Below are 18,461 nucleotides of genomic sequence, written 5' to 3'. Positions count from 1 at the left end.
AGGTTTAATTGGTTAACATGTAGGTTTAATCAAGATCTATATGTGGGGGAATTTAGCTGTCTCAAGAATGGTGATATTCCCTTATATATGTATAGTTTAAAAAGCACCTACAAGTTCATTACCTCCTCCTACTCACCTCTCATGACAGCATCAGGATGAGTGCGCTAAAAGCAAAACCTTTTACCCCAGGGTTTAGCACTTTCTTCTGGGACCCTGAGTTCTTAAGAGAACCCGTTTTCTTGCTTTGATAGAAATTGCTATTCCTCAATAGAAATGCTTCTCTGAATATTTTCTCCTGAGGACCATTCTACCTCAGGAACTTCAGTGGAAGAGGAAGCCAGACTTTTCTTACTGCCTAAGGCAGAGGAAACTGTTCTTTTGCTGAGGTACTCCTACTTGAGGAGGGAGCTCCATCAGGGTTGCCGGCAGAGTTCCAGAAGAGGCCTGTATTTTTAGCACGGCCTTCTTCACTTCCCAGCACCTGCCGTGATCTGTAACCCAAGGGGCTACTTAAATGCCACTGAGATGACTGAGGACAAGGCAGCCTGAGCTAATGTCCTAAAATACCACCCAAGGGAGGTTTTTCTTTTGGGAGCCATTTCATTTCTACCTCTTCTTGTTCCTTCCTAAGCTGTGGGGCTATTATAGATCCTGGCTGAAAAGTGTGACATCTGCCCTGGGAAGAGGTTAGAGTAAAACCACTGGATCTATCTACCTTGATGCCAGCCATCTATCCTGGGCTCACAGTTTCTTTTTTTGTTGTTTGTTTGCTTGTTTTATTTTATAGTTCTGTGGTTTCTTCTTCCCCACAGCTTCCAGTTTCAATCTTTCTACTGTCCTTGCCAGATGGAAGCAACAAAAGCATGTCTACACATATTTTTCACAAAGCAAAGTCCTCTTTTCATATCCCTGAAAATAGGTGAAGGTGAGAGACAAAGTCAGGTCAAATGTTTCAGATGAGATGACAGTAAAGGGAAGGCAAACCCCTCTCCTAGCAGATATAACTCATGGAGCCCATTAGCCCATAAAGATGGTACAGGCTGGAAACAGAAATATGTTATCAAGAAGCTTGATACATTTGTGGAAGACAGATGCACCATGGGTCATGAAGGATAATGAGAATGTCTTAGGATGTCTCTAATCCTGGAGTTTGACATCAGCCCATCCATCCACAGCATTCCTTGGCATCACTGCCAGATGTACAATGCTGGGCTGCTAAATCCTAGGGCTGACCCAGTGTGGAAGTTCTTATGTGCCTCTGCTGATTTATCTGGCAACTCTAAATTCTCCCAAACGCTGTGGAAGGCCTCGTATGAAATCAAGAGTTTATTTTAAAAGGAAGGAAATCAGAACTTATATATTGAAATGGATTTTGTCACCATGATCAGTTTTGCTTTAGTTGGGCAAAAAAATGTAAGCAGTAAAATCATATATATGGTAATATAATTTAGTTAAAAATGATATGTATTTTTTAAAATATTTTTAATTTTATTTACTTTTTGAGATGGAGTCTCATTCTGTCTCCAGGCTGGAGTGCAGTGGCGCAATCTCAGCTCACTGCAACCTCTGCCTCCTGAGTTCAAGCGATTCTCCTGCCTCAGCCTCCCGAGTAGCTGGGACTACCGGCGTGTGCCACCACGCCCAGCTGATTTTTGTATTTTTAGTAGAGATGGGGTTTCACCATGTTGGCCAGGTTGGTCTCGATCTTTTGACCTCGTGATCTGCCCATCTCAGCCTCCCGAAGTGCTGGGATTACAGGCGTGAGCCACTGCGCCCGGCCTGATATGTATTATATATATGCAATATATGTCATATATGCATATGATTACACACACACACACGCACACACACACACACACACGATGTGGGAAGTTACTATTAATTTGATAACTGAATTCACTTCCTTTGAAGAGGTAGGAGGGGTGCTAGGATCAGATATGGTCTTCAAAAAGGAGTATAGCTGTATCTTCATGGTTTAATTTTTAAAGTAGAATATATTTGTGAGTTATATAAAGTATTAATAATCTCCTATTTTCCCTTCATTGTTATTTAAAAATATATTCTTGAGTGTATTACAGAAAATTTTGGAGGGTTTATAATTGCCTGAGTCTCTTAAAGGAAGAAAAATCCACTTTGGCGTGTACATAAGCCAAAGCCTCACAGCAAGTAAAAACTAATATAAAAATAAAGTAGTCAATTTCCTTTGGGACACCCAACTGTTTCTCAGTGCCTACTATTTGTCAGGCATAAAATTTGGCACCAGAAATTTAAAAGTGAACAACCTGGAATTCTGGCCCTCTGTGGGATCCTTTATTTCTAGGTTATTGCTTGTGGCAAACCCAAATTTCAAACGACCTACTGGAACTGTTGTTAGTGGTCTTTTACAAGCCACCCAGTAAAATTAGCTTCATTGCTTTACCATCTTGTGTTTGGACCAAAAGCAACATGCCCCCAGCTTGTTCATTTATTAAGTTTGCCACACCTGGTTCCTGACGACTTAACGGATGTTTCCAAAACTCCAACCTACCTTCAAAGGATAAAGAAGATTTGCTTCACCAGGGAAAGTCAAAAGAATGTGCTACAGGCTGGGCACAGTGGCTCATGCCTGTATTTCCAGCACTTTGGGAGGCCGAGGCGGGTGAATGACGAGGTCAGGAGTTCGAGACCAGTCTGGCCAACATGACGAAACCCCATCTCTACTAAAAATATAACATTAGCTAGGCATGGTGGTGCATGCCTGTAATCCCAGCTACTTGGGACGCTGAGGCAGGAGAATTGCTTGGACCCGGGAGGCGGAGGTTGCAGTGAGCCGAGATTGTGCCACTGCACTCTAGTCCAGGCGACAGTGTGAGACTCCATCTCAAGAAAACAAAAACAAAAAACAAAAAAAGAATGTGCTATAGAGTCTAAAGGAATAGCAGCTCCAAATGTGGAGCTAAAAAATGCTTTTGGAAACAAATCCAAATAAAAGAACAGACAGCAAAATGTTGACTGTCATTGTTTTGGATGATGGAGTTGTTAGTAATTTCAGAAATTCTTTGTTTTCCAATGTTTGAAAAATGAGCATGTTCTACTTTTATAATAATAATAATAATAAGTTAATAAGCTTGCCTAAAAGCTCCTTTAGCCATCCACAACAATGCTTTACATATAAATAAGAGGCCTCCCAAAGAGACAGTTTTGAAAGGAATAGTGCTTGTGACTCTGAATTACCTGTTAGGTTACATGCCACATTCTACCTGTTCTGTCTTCACCATCACAGGTACTTGCGTACTTGTCCTAAAGCCTCTCCTAGAAGGCATGATCCTCACCAGCACTCACCTTAGGACTTCCACTGAGTCATAACACAAGTAATCATAGCCGCAGACCCTCACTAGACGAGGCTTGATGAGGCTAGGACTGAACTCTTCAGACAGGCAGCAGAGTCCACGTTCTTAACCAATAGACTATGTCTCCCCTCCCGATGACTGATGGGAGTAGGCCCACCACACATATTTACTGAGTGAACAATTGTTCCTAAGTGCGTTAAAAAAGTACAGTCACGATATCTTGTAGTTACACATTGTCAGCAGCAATAGGAAAGCCAGCAGCCAGGATCTTCTCAGCTTGAGAAGAGAGAAGGCAGGGGTCACTGCGGCCTTACCTCTGCTCCCTCTCATCAGCCTTGAACTCTGAGTAAGGACGGTGAGCTCATGGCTGGAATGATGTGCTTCTCATGTCCTTCTCCCTCCCGAGGAAGCTGGTTTGGCTTGTGACTTCTCGGTCTTCATTCAAATTTCTCCAAGGCACATGTGCTGATGGCTGTTCCCTGGGTTCCTGGGTTCCTCCATGACAGGGAGCCCAGGCTGGGTTTTCTCCTAGGTGTCATCATTTCTGGGCATCTACTGAGCTGGTCGGCCTGAGCACCCTGGTATTGCCAGAGACAAACAGAAGCCCTGAGAGTGACAGCCCAGTCACTGAGCACGCCTGGCCTGGCGCGAGGCCCCATCATACATGAGCCCTCCTGTCCAACCCAGTGACACAGTGGCGCCAGTTCAGAGGTTAACACAAGGATATAGATTGCCTTGTTTGGGAGTGAACATGCCTTGTTGGGCTTTGGAGTCACCCAGGCAAGGGTCTGATGAAGACCCTTAATTGCATGCAGCCTCAGTTTCTCCTTCCGTAAACTAGAGATAAGAATATGTACCTCATCAAATTGTTAGGAGGGTTAAGTGTGATAGCAGAACCGCCATGTCTGCCGCTTCCTCTCCAACATTCACATATGCGAAAATGATCGGCAAATTAGCCGTCTCCTATTTACACCTTGAAACAAGCTCTCTTGTCTTGCTGTTGGATGTGTTAGCTGTAGGAAGCCATTGATGAATGAAATGGAACGTATCCTGTCTCATATTTCACACAGAGGCGCTGAGGTACCAATATCTGTGTCTGTATGTTTTTGGGGAGTTGGAAAGTGTTATTTTAAAAGCATAAGTTTTGCAGTTAGACCAACCTAATTTTCCCATTTATTACCAGGGTGACAGCCAAGTCACTACCTCTTTGAAACTTGATTTCTTCATCTGAAAAATGGGGATAATAATAGTGCCCATTTCAGCAGGTAATTATCATGATTGAGCTATTTAATGAATGTAAAACACAGTGCCTACCATGTAGAAAAGTTAAATATTCTCTTTATAATTGTTATAAATTTATCAAAAGGTCCAAGGCATGTGTACACATGGACACACATATGTGTGTTTGTTTGTGGGTCTGTGTATAAAACATTAGCCCAAACACATTACTGTTATCGCATCATTTGGGATTGTCTTCTTGGCAATGAGTTCTTTTTCTACCCCTCAAATTCCTCTGAGCACAAGGCTGCCCTTCTCTGACTTGGCTTTCTGATTCCTATTTTCTTCCAGGCCACTTTGGTTATTTATTTTAATCAGATATTGCTTGTATGAAAATGCTAGGGAGATGGAACCTTGAATTCCTGCCAGGACTGTATCAGGTGGGATCTGGGTAAGTCAAGACCTGACTCCCGTTTGTTGTACCATTAAACTTTTTATTGACATATACCACACATACAAAGATGTGCGTATGTCATACTCGTATAGCTCACTGAATTTTCACAAGCCCAACAGGCCCTTGTAACCAGCACCCAGATCAGGAATCAGAACGTTCGAGAAGCCCCTTGTGCCCCCTTCCACATATTATCCCCCCTACAGCTGACCACCATCCTGGCTAGTTTTTTCCTGCATTTCAACTTTATATAAACTTGGCCCCTGATTTTAAGGAGCTCAGTGTTTTTGTTTCTCCCTCAAATCTACACTGTGATTAGATCCCCACTTGTTTTTGATTATTAATAAGTGTCAATAAACTTGTATTCAGTAGCACTTATGGGTGCAAGGCACTCTGTTACTTCACTAAAGTGATGAGGCACGAGAGAGGTTGTGTGTCTTCAGTGAGTGTTTTTTTTTTTTTTTTTTGCAGTGTTCCTCATGCAGGGCTGCCTGCTTGAGCTGTTTCTCTTGGAATGAGGCATGCGTTTCCCATACTCTTCTCTCTTGTCTGGCTTCCAGTCTGTATTCCATCCATGAAAGTGAATCTTCCTGGGTAAAGATCCCAGCAGAAGCTGACCAGTGTCCAGTTTCCAATTCCAGAATTCCAGGAGAGAGAATTTGACTGGCCCAGCTTGGTCCACTCTCAGTCATGTTAACTGTGGCTGGAGGGTTTAGGGACACATGATGCTAAAAGGGTGTGGGACCCAGCCCTGAAAAGAAGAAGAGAAAGGGGGGAAGGGAGGGGCTTGGAAGTTTGCAGCAAGGATGTTGGTCTGAGCTGGTTCCTTCCAACTCTGATAGTTTATCATTTCCTTTTCTTCTCAGATGCAGATCCTTGACCCAATGTCTAACCTGATTTATTATTCACCTTCCCGCATCAAAGTTGCAATTCAGTAATGTGGCTCATGGAGCGCTAGGGCTGATGCTTCCCAAACTGCCTCTGTGGGGCATTTCTGGCTCCGATGCCGCAGCTGGCCACTCAGGAAGGCAGCTCTTCCATCTGGCTCTGAGGATTAGCTGTGGTTTTATAGACACACATGCTCTGCAGTTTCTACCTCTGAGGGAGGGGCATGTTCCCTCACAGCACAGACTTGGCCCCTAAAAACTAATTTCCTGGATGCAGGGACCACCAACTGTTTATGATTATTATTATTATTACAGAGCATTGGAATTCCTGCCCAGGTTCCAAAAGTCACCCCCATGAAAGAGTGTTCGCAGCAGCATCCTAAATCCTGCACAACATCGTGGTCAGAGTGAAAAATATAATGGGGGGTCTCCAGTCCAAGCTCTGCTATGACATGGACAGGGCCAGAGATGGAGGTGGGGGACTGTGCTCACTTTGCCTTACATACACGACCTCATCGAATCCTCACGGCAAATCCAAGCGGGAGACATATCACTACACGTGTTTTCATGGACGTGCCAACTGAGGCAGAGAAAGGTTAAGCATAACATGAGTAAAGCCCATTATTGTTTATGAAGCGCTTTCTCTTTGTTGTCTCATTTTATCCTCATGAAACCCCATTTTATAGAAGATTTTCTTGTGGCTCAGTTTCCCAATTTTGCATGGGTCATAAGTGCCAGGGGTTGGACAGACTCAGAACTCTGACTCCTATCCCCTAAGACAAATCTGCAAATATGCTTCTGTAATAAGAAGCAGATAGAGATGAACACCTTCAGATGATCCACTTGTAATTTTATGGTGTTTCAGAGAAAGGCAAGCTCATATATGGGTGGAGAAAATCAGGAAAGGATTGAAGGAGGAGGTGATATTTAGGCCTAGTTTTTGTAGTCTGAGCAGTAATTGGACAAGCATTACTTGAGAGAAGAGCACTCCAGGAGGAGTAAAGGACATGCTCCCAAGCCTGGGGAGGGGGTATGTTCAGGAAATAGTGGGAAGTCATTTGATCTACTGGGAAGACTGACGGGCAGAGTGGGGGATGAGGCTGGAAAACCAGAGTGCCTCTCACATGGGCTGTGGCAATTGTCTCCTGACAGGTTGGGGCAGAAGGGTTAAAGGGTCGACCACCCATGGATGGAGGTCTGTGACCTCAGAAGTATCCCCTGACTGAGTTTCCTCATGGAATTCTTGTTGCTTCTTTGTTGGCTGTTGGATAATTACCCACTGGGTGCCTATGTTTAGGGACAGGGTGGAGATAGGGGCTGGAGCACACATTATTTACAAGTGCTAGGGAGATCCAGCAACTTTCTAAAAGAAGGAACAATAAAACTTTTATAGATCATTACAGAGTCAGATGTTCCAATAAGGTAGGGTTGGAGTAAGAGTGTGTGTGTGTGTGTGTGTGTGTGTGTGTGTGCATACATGTCTGTTGTGAAGTTTGCAGGTCACAGAGGGTAGGGAGCAAGACAGCAGGGGGTAACAGCCGGGCATGACCCCCTCTGGCCCCAGGTTAGTTTCCCCCTCCAGAGGCAAGTCTTATGGGAGGATGGTATACGCCTCAGTTTCCTCACCTACAAAATGGGAAATTGTAATACCTGTCACCCAGGATTGCTCCGAGAATCCAATGAGATGTGCCAGTGTGTCTTGAGATGTTACTTTCATTGTTATTTTGTACTATTATTAACCTTAAACCTTCCCATGGGTACATACCTTCCCAACTAGAAAATAAAAGTCTTTAGGAGTAGTGGCCATGTCATCTATTTCTTTTAATCTTTGGTGGTGCCTAACAAGCACACAACAAATTGTTTCAACCATCAAAATAGACAAATTAGTAGTAAGGTACATTTGCCCATGGGATGAGCATGGCCATTGTTTTTGGGAGCCGTATTTTAGTTTCTGAAATGGTAATGAGCCAGATGTCAGACAGCTGAAAGAAACAAGGTGGGTTTCACCCAATCCGTCAATACTTGTACAACAACCCTGCGCTGAGCTCTGTGAGGGTGGCAGAACTGGGGGTGGGATGGCTGCCTGAAAGCTTAAGGACCATGGCACCTGTAGAGTTGGCTTCTGTCTGTGGTTGAGCTTGGCATGCTGGTTGTGGACATATTTGTGGAGTAGCCTACCTTTGAGTGGACCCCACAGCTTGGACCAGGGACTAACAGTGACCACAGTGGACCACAGCTAGAGGTCTTGCCCCCATTTTCTCATGGGACATAAAAGCCTTGGGGAGAGGGAAAGGAAGCCACAAAAATGGACCAACATGAGACATAACACTGAGCTTGGCTTGTGAGGAATGGAAGCCCAGCTGATTTAATTCAGAAGCATTTCCAATAGAGACAATTCTTACAGCTCCAGTGAGGTGCAAAGATTCATGCCAGTTCTGCTCACAATGGTGAACATTATGTAAAGAAATTGTTATCGAAAAATTGTCCCAGGACCTGAACATTGGGGTGATGAGGGTGTTCTGAGAGGCCAGAAGCTGACGTGGAAGAGCTCAGGACCAATCTGCATAATTTTTGGGTGATGTATGTCCTTTTGTTTTTTTTTGGAGAATTTACTTTTGGGATGAATGCTTGGAAAATTAGGGTCTTTGATGTATTTGAAAAACTAGGAGATGCTACAAAATCACAGGTAGTCTCTGAAAGTAATAGGATGGAGTTTGGATTTGAACCTGTCATCTCACATTGTGTTATACTTTTGTAGTTAGAAAGTACCTGCTTTTGGAGAAGGCAAAGGTATTTATGGGAAGTGAGGGCCTTATCTTGGTAACTCTGTATTTGATTTCCATCTTATTGTCCCCAGAACTCCTGTGTTGACTAAGTCCTCCTTTTGTTAATAAAGTTTCCTGCCTTGACTCCACATTGGAGTCTCACAGTCTAGTGTCATCACTGTCATTGTTATCACCTGTTTTGGAGATAGTGTTTATTATCTCAGAAACCCAGAGACTACAAAAAGGAAAACTGTGAAGGTGTAGTTAAGGAGAGGCTGCTTCTCCTGAGATTTCAATATGAAGGACTGTGTTGCAGCCCCATCATCCCAAATCAAAGTGAATTCCAGACTTTAGAGCTGTACACCTTTGAGGCAAGTTTGTGGGGAGCTCTACAGGTGAGAGGGGTGTCCAGCTAGGAGGGTCCAGGTGCCAGTTGAGGGGGAATCGGTGTTACCTGGGGTAGCAGATGAAGGATGCCTTTCCAGGTTGAGGATAGTCTCATATCACTACGAAGTGATATTTGTTGCCTGACAATCTTCATTTGGCTGGAAGAACTCCCACAGTACCAATCATAGAGTTGGTGTTCTATAAACACTTACTTGTTGGCTCTTGGATTCATGACTTTAGAACTGAGGAGCACAGCTATGGGGCTTGCAGCTGCAATTCTGCAGACACTCCCTGAGTCAACCTGGGCCTCTGCAGCCTTGCTGCACCCTCAGCTCCACCTGGGCCTGAGCTCCAGGGATGGGCTTCTGCCTTGCCTACCATTTCTGCATTGGCCTCCTAATCCTCCAATACTGGGCTCCTCTATCTTGTCCCCCACACCCATCTGGGTCTGCAGTCTTGCTCTCGGGCCTCAGTACCCAAGTACTGTCTTTCCATGATAACCATTCTCCCTCCAATCCAGACTGTCTGTCAGACCCAGATCTGCATGAATGCAGTGCTCTGACTGACCACCAGGATCCTGCCCCTCAGGCCATCCTGAGGGTCCTGTCTATCTGGATTCCTAGGATTACCTGTTCCTGAGACCATCCTCACCCACCCCCGGCCCTACCTGCGTGGGTCTCTCTATGCCTTAGCCAACTTTTGTGTGACCTCATCCCTGTCCACCAAGTCATAGTTGTGCTCATCAGCTCCAGAATCATGAATCCAACAGCCAACAAGTAAGTATTATGGAGCACCAACTATATGATTGGTACCCATGGCAGTTCCTCAACCAAATGAAGATTGTCAGGCAACAAATATCAGTTTGTAGTGATATGAGACCAAAGGTGGAATTATCTTCCTTTACCCTTTTGGAAGAATTATGTAATGAAATATGTTAGTTATATATTGCTGCATAGCAACTTACCTCAAAATATAGTGGCTTAGAATAAGAATAAATATTTATTACCTCTTACATTTCTATGGGTCAGACATGAAGAAGTGATTTAGCTGGCAACTGAGGCTTGAGGTCTCTTATGACGTTGTACTCAAGATGTGAGCTAGATTGCAGCCGGCTGAAGGCTTGTCTGGTGCTGGAAGATTTACTTCTAAGGTAATACATGCCTGGCATTTTGGTGCTGGATGTTGACAGAACACCACATTTCTCCTCGCCAGCCTCTTGGTGGCTTCTTGAGTGTCCACATGACATGGTGGCTGGCTTCCCCAGAGCGAGTAGTCCAGGAGGCCAAGGATGAGGCAGCAGTGTCTTTTATGGCCCAGTCTTGGAAGTCATAGACTGTTGGTTCTACCATATTCTCGTGTGTAGGTCAGCCCCAATTCAGTGTGGTGGGCACAACGATAGGAGGTGGGGTCCCTGGGGACCATCTTGGAGACTGACTACTGTCCCAAGGGCTATTCAGCTTAAAGGCCAGGAGGAAAATACATTTTATCTCTTAAAGAGATAGCCATATTTGTTTATTTCTCTATCTCCAATGCTAAAATAGTACCTAGCATACAGTCGGTGCTTAATAAATATTTAATGAATGCATGATTTTATGAACAAAAGACATTACTTTAAAGAAGTGCTTTCTAGTTTGTAAAGTAATTTTCCAGATGTTTTACAACTTGGTTCCCATACCTGTGAGGTATAGAGGGCTAGTATTATGAATACTAGTTTAGAGAAGAGTGAACATATAGTCACGTATGAAAAGCATTGTCCTAATTCACCCAGCCTGGAATCTGATGCTCTTTCCTTCATGCTCTACTCATATCACATGATCATGTCATGACCGCAGTTCCCTGGGCTTCATCCATGCTCACTGGCTGTGAGGTGGGTATCTTGAAGGGTAGGTAAAATGACCCCTGGGAGGCTGGGACAAACTGTTTTTATGGTTTGCAGCGCAGGTCTACTTTGAAGCCAGGGACATTTAAGCATCAAAACTTGAACTCACATGGACCCTTCCAGGACAATTCCTAACTTTTTTGCCAAGTGCAAGCCATCTATGTGTGACTACATTTGATAAACTGATACAAATTCTAGAAGATGGTAACCTGCTGTTTAGCAATATCCACAGTCATTAATGACAGTGCAGCTGTAAGCATCCCTTAAAGGCATCAATAGGTTCTTAGAATAGATGCCATGAACATACAGATGATTTACTTAATCTCACAGGAGAAATGTTTTCAAGGATACCTGCAGTCATTGACAATTTCAGTGTTTTCCAACAGTTGTATTTTTTTCCCTTTTTAATGTATTTTAGAGATGAGGTCTCGCTCTGTCACACAGGCTGGAGTGCAGTGGCATGATCTTCGCTTACTGCAGTCTTGAACTGGACTCAAGTGAACCTCCCACCTCAGCCTCCTGAGTAGCTGGGATTGCATGCACATACCACCATGCCCGGCTACTTATTTAATTTTTTGTAGAGCCTGTTGCCCAGGCTTCATAGAAGAAATATTTTAAACATAGATACTAATTTGAATTTTTCTTTAGCTAAAGAACTGAGAAAAATCAGATAAAAAAATTAGTAAGTTATGCAGTTGATAAAATCAACCTAAGTTATTTTGATTTTAAGAAACAAGTTGTAGCAAAAGAACTCTTAGTGCCAAAGGCATTCATTCATTAAGAAGAGGAGGCACATTTTGAAGATAAGTAATGAACAGGGTCTTGGAGAGTTGATAGTCCCATCTCTAAGGAGGGCTCATCTGGGTATGCGGGGGATTCTGTGAGAAGGCACGTCTCCCTCTCAGCCCAGGCCCTGTGGGACACAGCTCCTAACAGCCTTGGCCAGACATGGAGCTCCAGTGAAGCTGGAGAAGCCCCAGCTCGGGGCTTCTCCTGTAGGCTCATGGCCACCCAGTTTCTCCTCTGACCCATGGGACCCAGCCTTTCTCTAAGGAGCCAGTTAGGGGTTCTTAGGCATGAGAAAATAAAAAGAAACCCAGAAGAAACATTCTGTGGGGCTGGACATGGTGGCTTACAACTGTAATCCCAGCACTTTGGAAGGATGAGGCAGGAGGACCACTTGAGCCCAGGAGTTTGAGGCTGCAGTGGTCCATAACTGCATGCCACTGCACTCCAGCCTGGGCAACAAGTGAGACTCTGTCTCTAAAACAAAGCAAAGAAAGAAATATTCTGTGTTTATTTAAAAGAAATGTTTGCTCCCCTCCAATTCTATCCTTTTGCAATTTCAGAAGAAGCTTTGTCTCTGGATTAGTCAAGCTGAAGTTATTTTTCTTGCCATCCGTGTGGGGAATTTTTCCATTTTTTCCAACAAGAAAATAACCCTTGGGCCAAAGGAACTGTGAAAATGTTTAGTCTCCAGAAAGGCATGCAGTCTGTCAGGGCAGCAGAAGCCCTGCAACTCAACTTTGGAGCGTGCCATTGTGTCATTTATGAAACAACCTCCCTCGCTTTTCCTTTGCACACCCAGCATCCAACTTCTGCCCCCCCGCAATTCACAATAACTGCCCTATGGGATGTCATGTGGAGATTGATTAGGGTGGGGTGCTGCTGGAATGCCACACAATTATCTGGATACGTGGCATTTTGGAACCAGAGTGTGGATGTGGGCTTGGAGCTTGGAGACTGGCTCTAGTCTCAGTTCAGTTGCTGGGTGATCATGGGAAGGTCATTTCCTCTCCTTGTGTCTCAGTTTCTACAATTGTAAAAAGACAGTGTTTGAACTGGATGATTTCAGTGCTTAATGATTTTTATGAATTATCCTGAAGGGCAGAGGGTGAAGCTAAGATCAGGGTAGCTTCTACAATGATTTATGTGAAATGAGTGATGAAGAAGGCCATTCTCTGTATATTCTTGGGGAGTGGATAAGGGAGGGGGGAGAGCTCTGATTTTTGAAGTATATATTCATATTACTTTATGTTCTTTAATACATTAATTTTTGGGGGGGTCGTGATATGTGAGACCTGTTAAAGCACATGGGCTCATAGAAGGGGACCCTTTTGTCTGGGCCTCGCCCAGGTGGTGGATGACTCATTTAGTAGATGCCAGTGTGGATGGTTGATGGCTAAAGATTACACAGTTAAAATAGAAAATAATTTGAACCATAGATAAAGTTCCATTTAATAAGTGTTTCTCTGGGAAGCCTTCCCTAATCTCTCTTCCTTCCTTATTGATTGAATTAATAACCACCCTTTGATTCATTCCTACACATAATTTTTATCATTACAAATATCACACTGTAATGTATAATTCAAAAACATGTTAATATTTATTTCCCTGTATCATTGCAGGCCAATGGATATCAGGAAATACTTGGTGGGGAGGAAGCAAGGGTTGTGATGGTCAGAGCAAGGTTGACAAAGACCTGGCTCAAGAGATCAGTGACTAAAGCTATCAGTCAAAGCAGATCAGGAAGCCACGTGAATAGGTAGGTACCAGGAGACAGTCAGAAGGCCCAGGTCAAAGCAAGACAGACTGAGGCACTGAGCAGTATAGGTAGTAGCAGTGAAAATAGCTTGCAAATGAGGCCCCAAGCAGTATATGTAGTAGCAGTGAAAATAGCTTGCAACTGAGGCCCCTCCTGTCCTGGCCTGGGGGCCTTTTACATGCTTCCTGCTGAGCCAGGTGCTGTGAGTGAGGCTCCACACCTGGCCAATCTGCTGTTTGCTGGCCCAGGAGGGATCCTGAGGGAGATAAGTGAGTGAGGCTAAAGAGGGGAGCAAACCCATCTGTCTCAGTCAGTTTGGGTTGTATAACAAAGTACCATAGATTGCTGGCTTATCAACAACAATTTATTCCTCACTGTTCTGGAGGCTGGAAGTCTGAGATCAGGGTGCCAGGCTGGTCGGTTTCTGGTGAGGGCCCTCTTTCAGGTTGCAGACTACTGACTTCTGGTTGCATCCTAACGAGGTGGAAAGAGAGCTAGCCAGCTCTCTGGCATCTTCTTATGAGGACGCTAATCCCATTCCTGAGGGTTCCACCTTCATGACCTAATTACCTCCCAAAGATCCCACCTCCAAATACCATCACACTGGGATTAAGGTTTTAACATATGACTTTTGGCAAGACATAACACTCAGTTCATTACACCATCTAATGTTTTTCTATGACCGAATATTTATGTAAATAAAATTTGCAAAACAATCTATTGAAATTAAAAGACAAAATACAATTTATAATAAATTCATATCAACTTTAAAAATCGACATCACTTAGATTAAAATTACTTAATCTTTTGAAAATGTAATTAAATCTTTAATCATATTTTTATAAAATAAAACCTATTTATTAATACAATTCTAGCCTTTGAGGTCTGCCTGTGGCCAACATAAAGAATTAATATCATGCTTTTTGTATGTTATGGATAGGCCTGCAAATACACAAATGAAAAGTATTAGGACTTGTTTAATATTGCAAACTATTCCCCAACCATCATGTGTAGCTGTTGTGAATACTGCCTTAATTTTTGACTGCTTCCAGAATCACAGATTGGAGCATTGACAGAAGCAAGAAATAGACATTTAGCATTCCTAGGAAAGGATATTGCACTTTGCATGAATCTGTGCATTCATGCAATCTGTGAGGAAGAATAAGGTAAGTTAACTAATTTGCCTTAATTCTTATCTGAATTCATCTCGGGCTCACATCCTGCCTGTCCTTCAAAGGGAGGTGTCCATCTCCAGCGCTGGCAGCGGCACAACCCACAAATCTTCATGGATGGCATTTGGACAAGGTTTCCTTTTAATTCACAGACACAGGACAAGAGACGTGGAGAAGCGTTTCTCTGGGACCTGAATGGTGTTACTCATCCGAGTGGTGTTTAGGGTTATTGGTTGTGCTGTGCCGATGCTCAGTTCTGAGTCCTGAGTAACAGAAATGCTCTCAAGTTCTTTAACACATTAATCTATTTTGGGTTTGTGATATGTGAGACCTATAAAGCGTGGGCTCAGAGAAGGGGACCCTTTTGCCTGGGTCTTTCCCAGATGATGGATGACTCATTCAATAGATGCCAGTGTGGATGGATGATGGCTAAAGATCACACACTCAAAACAGAAAAGAAATTGAATCATAAAGTTTCATTTTTTGAATGTTCCTCTGTGATGCCTTCCCTAATCTCTGTTCCTCCCTTATTGACTGAATTAATCATCATCCTTCTATTGCTACATATAATGTTTATTATTACAAATATCACACTGTAATATATAATTAAAAATTATGCTAATGTTTGTTTCTCTGGCTAGGTTGGAATCTTGAGCAACAAGGTGGTACCTTAATTGTCCCTATGTCTCCAGCAGGCAGCACGGTGATTGATATTTCATAAATCTGTGGGTAGAAGTGGACTGTGAGCGTTAGGAGTCTGTCCTTAGAAGCCAGACGTTCCTGGGTTTGAATCATGGTCTTACAACTTCCCAGTTAGGTGACTTTGGAAGTTTCTTAACACCTCTAAGCCTCAGTTTGCTCATCTGAAACTGGGGATAGTGACATTCCCCCCTTCATACAGTTGTTCTGAGGCTTACTTTTTTGTAAAATGTTTAGTATAATGTTAGCCGTCGTAGCTGTTCCATTATTTATCACTCAGTACCTCTCCAAACCAAACAATCCCCATGTCCAGCCTCACAGTATTGACATGTGGGCAAACCAGGCAGTGCATACCAGGCCACCTACAAGGACATTGCAAGGAGGCATTATTGTTAGGTCAATTTCTAAACTTAAAAGGGATACTGAGTGTGTGGAAGATTTGCAACTCTTTGAGCCTACGGGTAGAGAAGAAGGATTAAGGAATTCATCTAAGCTAAAAGAGTCCTGGAACAGATGAAATATAGACCTTCAGTTGTTATTCTCCTCCTGGAGGGTGACGCTCTCTGGCAAATATTTCCTTCACTAATGGGCTGGTGGTGATGTCCCTGTCCAGAAGCAGCTCCCATCAAAAGCTGAGAAGCTGAGGAGTTGGTGTAACCTGAGACCTCACTCCAGCAGGCCTGAAATCGCAGCTGAGCTTGCAGGAGCGTTCTGAGCAGCAGCCTTGTGGGGGCTCTACTCCGTGTTTGGGTGGCTGTGTCTTGTCTATCAGGAATGACCTGGCTGTGTCCTGCCTCTCCAACCTGGACAAAAATGCACAGGCTGTTGTGGGCTGGTGCGATCCTATCTCTTGGCCAATTTTCTTAATCATCTGCTGTGGCCCTGGGAGGCACCTCAGGTTTCCACGGCCCCATGGCCCACAGTATTTGCTATTTTGGGCCAGGTAGTCAGGGTCTGCAGCTGTGTTCTGTGTCATCCATGGAGCAGCCATTCGACAAGTATTTCGTTAGCTCTGATTCATCTTCAGGCAAGGTGCCAGGTGCAGAGGACAGGAAAAGTGTAAGAAGGCTCTCACTCCAGGTGGCTTATACTCTTGCTAGGAAAAGATAGAGGCTACTACTCAGCTGCTAGTCTAACAAATATATGTCCTAAGCGGCAAATCAGTGCTTTGGAAGACGAATGAGGGGCCTGTAGGGTTAACTGGGTTATTCAAAGAGGGAGTCTTAGAACAAGAGATGTTTCTTTCTGTGTTAGAATGATATCCTGATCTTGCAGTTGCCCATTTATCTGTAGTGCCCACATAACCAGCATAGGTGCCACCTCACCCAATGCCATGATTTGGGGTGAAGGTGGGGGTCAGACTCTTTCCTAGACTGGTATGAGGGTATAATTCTTAGAGTAGCATGGGATGGGGTTTGCAAATTACTTCTCATGAACACCCTAGACTCTGGAACAACCCTTAGAAAAATGGAAACACTATGCAACAGCTCTGCCAGCTCAGAGATGGGATGGGAGAAACCAGGGCTCCTGCTGGAGCACAGTGTCTTAGAGTGTGGCTTGCCATCCAGGATGTATCTCTAGTAGTTGTGAGGCTATGTCAGGCTGTGAGGCCAGGTCAAGGGTCTGGATGACCTGAGATCAGATTGCAAGGACCACAGTGGGGCTTGAAGTTGCATGCCCATCTTAGATGCTCTAGGATCTCAGGGCAGGCCAGAAAGAGCTCCATTTGCAAAGCATTGCAGATAGGAGGGGTTGGGGGTGTGTCTCTGAATCATGCTCTGGACTAGTACCCAGGGGACTTATAGCAAGTTCCTTATTGAAAGAGTTTATTCAACTCCATGAGTAAGACCAGCTTTGAGGGTTCTAAAGAGCAACTGATACTGAGAGGACAGACCATTCAAGGTAGCTCCAGAGACCTGTCATCAAACAGGAGTAGCTTTGCCTCTGTAAGAAACCCTGGACGGGGTTCACATCAGGAGAAACTTCAGCACAAGTCCATGGTCATCATCATCATCACCATCATATTTTATTATACAAGAGCAGTCACTAAGCACCTACTCTGTGCCAGGCACAATGCTATGTGCAGATCCTCATAGCAGTCTTTCAAGCTAAATATCACTTCCCTCATCGTGCAGGGGAAGCAACAGAAGTCCAGAGATGTTAAATAACGTGTAGAAAGTCACACTGCATTAAAGTGGCAGGGCTGGGACTCAAATCTAGGTCTGTCTGACTCTGAAGTCTATGCTCAACTTCAGCAACTGTAGCCACAGCAGCAGCAGAGATGTAGTGGCTTTGGCACCAGGAGAGTTTTGTCTGAGAGTAAGTGCTAGAGACTCAGAACCTGCTAGGATTGTAGGTTGCAAGCAACAGAAACTGACTAATTTTTTTTTTTCTTTTTGAGATAGAGTTTTGCTCTGTCACCCAGGCTGGAGTGCAGTGGCGCAATCTCGGCTCACTGCAACCTTGGCTCACTGCAACCTCCACCTCCCAGGTTCAAGTGATTCTCCTGCCTCAGCCTCCTGAGTAGCTGGGATTACAGGCGCATGCCACCATGCCCGACTAATTTTTGTATTTTTAGCAGAGAGGTGTTTTGCCGTGTTGACTAGGCTGGTCTCGAACTCCTGACCACGGGTGATCCGCCCCCCTTTCGCCTCCCAAAGTGCTGGGATTACAGGTGTGATTGACTAGCTAATTTAAATAGCAAGAGGATTATTGGAGTGACATAGGGTCAGTCAAATACTGACAGAAAGACTGAAGAACCGGGCAGGGACCTGCCCTCACCAAGAGTCACACAATGAGAAGTTCCTCTAGGCAAGTGTCGGGTGCTGGGAAGTCAGAACAGAATGAAAAACGTCCACTGCAGATTCCTAAGAATGGCAGAAGAACAAGGAAGATGGGATTGAAACCCCAGCAGTGAAAACTTGTGGTCAAATGTAGCTAAAAACTATAGCCATCGGTACCTGAGTATCAACATCTCCTATGAACAAGTCACCTATACAGATTTGAGCAGATAGGCGATAGAAGGCCGGGCACTGTGGCTCACTTCTGTAATCCCCAGCACTTTGGGAGGCCAAGGCAAGTGGATCGCTTGAGCTCAAGAGTTTGAGACTAGCCTGGGCAACATGGTGA

This window comes from Pongo pygmaeus, chromosome 16 (genome assembly GCF_028885625.2).
Source record: "Pongo pygmaeus isolate AG05252 chromosome 16, NHGRI_mPonPyg2-v2.0_pri, whole genome shotgun sequence".
NCBI lineage: Eukaryota > Metazoa > Chordata > Mammalia > Primates > Hominidae > Pongo > Pongo pygmaeus.
This window is presented reverse-complemented; position numbering follows the sequence as displayed.